Source organism: Callospermophilus lateralis, chromosome 7, assembly GCF_048772815.1.
Source record: "Callospermophilus lateralis isolate mCalLat2 chromosome 7, mCalLat2.hap1, whole genome shotgun sequence".
Classification (NCBI taxonomy): Eukaryota; Metazoa; Chordata; class Mammalia; order Rodentia; family Sciuridae; genus Callospermophilus; species Callospermophilus lateralis.
This window is the reverse complement of record NC_135311.1, coordinates 80,736,992-80,743,874: the sequence shown is the minus strand read 5'-3', so window position 1 is coordinate 80,743,874 and position 6,883 is coordinate 80,736,992.

The following is a 6,883-nucleotide window of genomic DNA, read 5'->3' as shown; positions in this document are numbered from 1 at the left end:
GAGTGGTTGAGAGGTGGCTCCAGCCAGCCATTAGGATGGTGATGGTTGAGTTCTCGTTGAGTTCCTGGAGAGTTCGCGTGGGTGGCGTTCCTGTGGGTTCAGAAATAAAGTTCGTTCCTGCTTGAATCTACAAGTGGCTCGTGACTTCCCGGTTATTTGTGCCCAGCCAGACTGTGGCATTCCATGACTACAACTATTGTGTAAATTGATGAAGAGAATGCTTGATTTGTTTGGAACTTTACCAAGAGTTGTTCTCTTGGGCTAAGGCTGTAGCTCAGTGGTAGAGCACTTGCCTACCATGTGTGAGCCACTGGTTCGATCATTAGCACCACATAAAAAATAAGTTAGTAAAGATATTGTGTGTCCTTCTATAACAACAACAACAACAACAAAGGGTTGTTTTCTTGGTTTCATATTACCCAAAGACCATGCTGCTTTTGGCATTTGAACTGCCAGTGTAATACACCTAATCAGCAAGCCCACGTATATGTCAAATTCCCACTGATTCTGTGTGTGGAGACATTTACTACTTATATGGTATAGCTGTGTCTGAGCCTGTTGGCATACACATTGTTTTATTATAAATGCAATTCTTTTCATTTCTCCTTTGTATTATAGTCAAGGCATTTGGTTGTTTTTAAAATAATAATATGTGTGGGTAGGTTATAATTTTCTTGGAGGGTTCTGGGGGTTGAACTCAGAGGCACTTTACCACTGAGCTACATCTCCATTCCTATTTAGCTTTTATCTCGAGGCAGGATCTCGATAAATTGCTGAGGTTGGCCTTGAACTTGTGATCTTCCGGCCTCAGCTCCCGAGTCACTGGGATTACAGGTGTGCGCCAATGTGCCTGGCTCAGGTTATAATTTTTCATGAATTCAGTTTTAAGACAGTAAAGATAGTATTGAAGAATATTTGCCACTGAAAGAGTTGGGGCATCACAGATTGAGAACCACTGAGGTCAGACATGAGTGTTGTGAAATCTGTAAAGAGCAGTTTTCAGGAAAACGCAGGAAAACCCCAGCGTTATTCACTTTCCCTGAAGGGTTTGTAGGCTACGAGGGCATAACTCCTGGGCCTGGTATGAAAGAGGTATTGAATTATTCAAGAGACTATCATCTGTGTGTTAGGACTCAAGAACCCTGACCTAATTTACTGGAAGATTTGGACTTTTTGGGTGACTGCCTTTATTTTTTTTAAGTTAATTTTTCTCCTTTTGGCTGGAGAATGCTGTGCTTTTTCATTTGAGGGAACAAATGTGGCAAAAAAAAAAAATGTAAAGAAAAAACTTCTTAATTAAGTTTTTTTTCCCCCCTTGGGAAAAATACCAGGTGGGGGTTGGGGTTTTGGCTCACAGTAGAACACTCCCCTAGCACATGCGAGGCCCGGGTTTGATCCTTAGCACCACATAAAAATAAATAAATAAAAATGAAGGCATTGTGTCCAACTACAACTAAAAAATAAATATTAAAAAAAAGAAAAAGAAAAATACAAGGTGGAAGGTAAAATAAGAACTGTACTAGACTTTCACATAGAAATCCCCAAGCCTCCCTTTAATGATTACTGGTAATAATGTAAAGGCTGAAACGAGGAGGAAGCTGGAACCAGGGAGGTTTGGACAAAATGTCCTGATCTGCTGAGCTTCCTTCAGGACCACTATCTTTCTGTAACTGAGAACCCTGCCCTTGGTGTAGAAGGAGGTGTGTGATAGCCCATAATTAGCAATGCTACTTTTGCCAGCCAGTCATATAAGAAATTGCTGGATAGTAGGTCAAAAAACAGTACTTTCTTTGGATTTGAGAGATCTTGCAGCCAGAAGATAGGGCCAACTCTAGACAGCCCACTCTGCTTGATTTCACGTATCCTTTCTTGAAGAGAGCAAGCTTTTTGTTCTAGACACTCAGGCTTATTCTGTGTGGTGACTGTCATTAGAGAAAAGCCTTCTTACCCCCCTTGGATATTCTCTGGGTTGGATCTCATCTCTCTTACCCCAGTGGCTCTTTGGACCCTGAAATGCTTCTCAAGGGACTAGCTTCCTGGTTTCCTGTCTCTGTCTGGGATTATTGGTCAAGAAGAGAAGGATGACAAAGTGCCTGTGGGTCTTTCAGGCAGGATATTTACTCCTTCGTACAGGCGGTCTAGTGGAGTGTTTAAGAGCCTCCTCTCTGGCACAGACAGCCTGGATTTAAAATCTGGCTGTATGACGAACAGTGTGACTTAAACTCTGTCAGTTTCCTCACTGATAAGACAGGAACTATAATAACATCCAATCTTCACTGTTGTTGCAACGATGAAATGGGTTAATATGCATAAGAAGGAAGGGAGGGGGAAGCTTTATACAACACTCAGACATTTAAACAGAAAAAACATTTTGTTTGTCAGTTTCCTCACTGTTGAACTTAATTGACTTCTTCATTTTCAGATCGTGGGATTAGGAGATTAGCTGGATAAATGCAAAGCACAAGGAGTCATTGGTTTGGGCTACAGTTTCAGAGGTTGAGCTTATTAAAGTCTTTATTCCAGGTGGACTCAGCTGAGACAAATTAGTAAGACTGGTAAGAAATGATTATTTTGTGAAGTATCATTACTTTTATTTAATATTATATAATATGGTATAATATTAAGTACCTCCAAGCCCCCAAACTCTGTGCTAAGCCCTGTGGTCACACTGGTGAACAAGACAGACAAAGTGGGAAGAGAGATTATAAACAAATATGTTAAAAGTAAACCAGATAAGATTATATAGTATAAACACTCTGGAAATGATAAAACCAAATTTTTGCAATATCTGGTGACGGGGAAAGGCGATTACTTTTGTTAACGGGGTGCGAGAAGGTCTCCTCACCCTGGAGCTGGGTGAAGAATGTTGCAATTTGGAGGAAACATTGCAGGTACAATAAACAGCAAGCGTGAGGACCAATAGATGTAGCCCTAGTTATCTGTTTTTTCTTGTGTGAGCTTCAGCAGTGTGACTTTCAGGGAATTAGTTTCAGAGAATTAAGTTTGGAATTTATAAGCATAGGGATTTTTCATAATACTTTCTAATTCTTACACTCTTTAAAGTTTATAGTAATATCTTCTTTTTCACTACCAATGTAATGTTGTTTTCTCCCTTCTTTTCTTAGTGTGAGAGGGAGTTTGGCAATTTTGTTGGATTTTTTCCTAAGAATCAGCTTTACATTTTATTGATTTTTAAAATTGGTTTTGTTATTGATTTATTGAGTTCTGTTTTTTTAATTGGTTTCTTTCCTTCTTTTCTAGTTTTTTTTTTTGGGGGCGGGTGGCGGGTGGGTACTGGGGATTGAACTCAGTGACACTCAACCACTGAGCCACACCCCCAGCTCTTTTTTGTATTTTATTTAGAGACAGGGTCTCACTGAATTGTTTAGCTCCTCACTATTGCTGAGGTTGGCTTTGAACTCTCTCGATCCTCCTGCCTCAATTTCCCGAGCTGCTGGGATTATAAGCATGCACCACTGTGCTGGGTTCTAGTTTCTTAATATAGAGACTTTGATCATTTTTGAGAATTTTCTTATTTTCTAATGTAAGTATTTAGTGCTCCAAAATCCCCCCCCCCCGAAAAAAAAATTCTGTTTTAGTGGCATACCACAAATTGTGGTATCCTGTGTTCAATTCAAGGTTTTTGGTTGAAAGGCACACATCTGGAAATGAGGGTACTTCCTCTTTTGCTAGGCCTACATTATGCAGAATTGTGCTAATTGGAAGCTCACACTCTCCTCTCCAATCTCTTGGCAGGGAGACAAGAGAAGGATCTGAATGAGCTCTGTGCCATTTCCACAGAGGCTTCTTCCCTTACTGAAGGATGATCCATGAGATTGGCTTTCTCAGTTTTTCCTCTGTGTTCCTAGCCGAGTGAGGTTTGTGGAAACAACTCTGTAGGTTCGCCCTCTGGTTTGTGGCTTCTGGGATTCCACATTCTTGTCATGGCTCCCACTAAGCCTCTAGCAATTTGTTAAAAATTTCAGTTGAATTCTGTGGTGAGCGTGCTATGTCATTAACATAGGCAAAACTTGTTTGTGTCTTTCCAGGCTACACTGTGAATTCACAGGCTACACTGGCCGTACACTGAATACATGTGGATCACTTACCTAGCAGTCATCAGCTGGACAATCACAGGTTCTCTTATTCCAATCTTAATTTCTGATGTCTATAACACTCAAGTCACATATCCCATTTCACACAATTATATAATCTCCTTGTTCATTAAGGAGATTAGTATTGATTGAAGGAAGCTGGATGCTATTCATCAAAACAACGGGAGAATGACCTTGAAGGCATTTCACAGGTGTTTGTCATGCCCTTCATGGGCCCAGGTCTTGAGGGCAGAAGGATTTCGAGAGACCCCAGTATGCCCCTGGGACCTGGAGCTCGTGGGTCCCTGTCTCAAGTCTCCGTTCCTAGTGTTCCAGCATGGTACTTCTTACGAGCAGGCCTAGGTGAAGCTCAGGCTGCTGCTCTGCAGGGCGAAAGTGCCCATTTGGTACTGACTCCACAGGTGCATAGAGTGTAGGTCCTGTGGATGCATGACTTCCTCCACCTGGATTTCAAAGGATGCCTTGGACAGCCTCAGGGAGCAAACAGTGAATTACGGTGGGGGCAGAGCCACCTCAGAGAGTTCCCACTAGGGCGATGCCTCATGGAGCCTGGGAGAGGGATTCCCTAAAGATTCCAGACCTGTAGTGTCACCAGCGATCAGTACCAGCATAACAAGCACTTATGGAGGGAGGCAACCTCACAGACCCATCTCCATTGTGACTCCAATTTGTCTTTCTGACTTTTTTCTTCAGAGCTGTTCTCCTCTGTAATCACTTTGGATTCCAGAAACAAGATGGATAAACATAACAAGAGTCAAAAATATGCCTAGGTGAGAGGAACTTTCTTATCTGACCAGGACCTGCCTGGCAAACCCGGAGGAAATGGTCCATCAGACCATGCTTGGATCATCTGCTTTGGCAGCTGTGCAGTTCCTCCACTTAAAAGGACTCCCAAATGCCACTGCCTTCATTCCACTTTCTATAAATCTTCAAAGGCATTGACAGTCTCTTGAAGCTATGACTAAAGACATAGATCCCCTTGTCTTCCAAGTGTAGCTGCACTGAATTAAAATTCCTTTTTTTTTTAAAAGAAATTTATTTGTTTATACATGAAAGTAGAGTGTATTTTGATATATCATGCATACATGGAGTATAACTTCCATGCTTGTGGTTGTTCATGATGTGGAGTTACATTATTGTGTATTCATATATGAACATAGGAAAGTTATGTCTGATTCATTCTACTGTCTTTCCTATTCCCATCCCCCCACGCTTCCCTTCATTCCCCTTTGTCTAATCCATCAAATTTCTATTCTGGGCGCCACCGTGGTCCCCGCTTCCTCATTGTGTGTTAGGATCCACATATCAGAGAGAACATTCAACCTTTAGTTTTTTGGGATTGGCTTATTTCACCTAGCATGATAGTCTTCAGATCCATCCATTTACTGGCAAATACTTTATGATTCTTTCTTAAAGTCATTCTTCTTAAAGTTCCTTTTGTGTTTTTCACTATTGTCATTGCTGTTTGAATTAGGATGAGGGGAAGGATCTGATTTGTTGTATCCCTAGAGCCAGGTCTTTTAATACCAGCATGGAAGAGCTTCAGGCTTTAATGATTGAGACCTCAAGTATGGGCTGTGCCCAGCGAAGTCATGGCAGTCTATTGTCTTAAGTCTAGTTGAGCTACTACCTGGATAATTCATAAAGATCTGAATCTTATTTCTCACAGTTCTGATGGTTGCATAGACCAAGATCAAGGCTTTGGTATTTGGTGAGGGCCTTTTTACTGCATCCTTATATAGGAGAAAGTTGTCTGGCAAGCAGGGATGAATGTTATGGTCTCACATGGCCCAAGATCAGAAGGGAAACAATGCACTCTTGCCATTTTTTTTTTTCTTGCAGTACCAAGGATTGAACCGAGGGCCTCATACATGCTAGGCAACCACTCTACCACTGCGCTACATTTCCAGTTTTCTTATTTTTATTTTGAGAGAGGATCTGTCTAAATTGCCTAGCCTGGTCTCCAACTTGTGATCCTCTCAGCTTCCTGAGTCCCTGGGATTACAGTGCCTCTGGGCCTGGCTCTGTCAGTTATTTTTATAGCAGCATGAATCCACTTAGGAAGTCAGAGCCCTTATGCCTAAGCACTCCCATTAGACCCCACCTTCCAACACTGTAGCTTTGGGGATTAAATTTCCAATATATGAATTTTAGGGAACACACTCATACCATAGCATTTTATTGTTGGCTTCCAAAATTCATGTTTTCCTCATATGCAGAATACATTCATTCCATCTCAGTATCCCCGAAAGATCAACTTGCTCTATCAACATCTCAAAATTCTTAAGTTCCGATTATAAATCAGTTATGGGAGACACTCAAAGTATTATTCTTCCTGAGGAAAATTGCTCTCAGCTGTGTTAGGAATAACGGGGTGCTACAAGGAATCAAAGGCATGCTTGGAAGTAGCTCAGCAAGGCCAGTTTTAATTCTGCAGAAGGATGTACTACAGCAGTAAGTCTGGCAAGCAAAACACACTTAGGAAGGCAGTTTGCCTGCTGTTATTCCTAAAGCAGCACTGCCCCTCACTCTGATAGGAGGATTGGCTTATTTGTAAATTGGGGACGGCAAAGTTATAGTTATAGTTGGAAGTGGATACATGTTAAGGAGCTTAAAAATGGCTACATTTTAACCATATGGTTTCTACAGTAAACATGTTTGTGTGTTACATTATGGGTTTATCTTTGATAGAAAATAAAACATTAACTTACAGCTGGGAGACTATGAAATCAAATAAGATATGTGTTTCCAAAATATAATGATGGAAC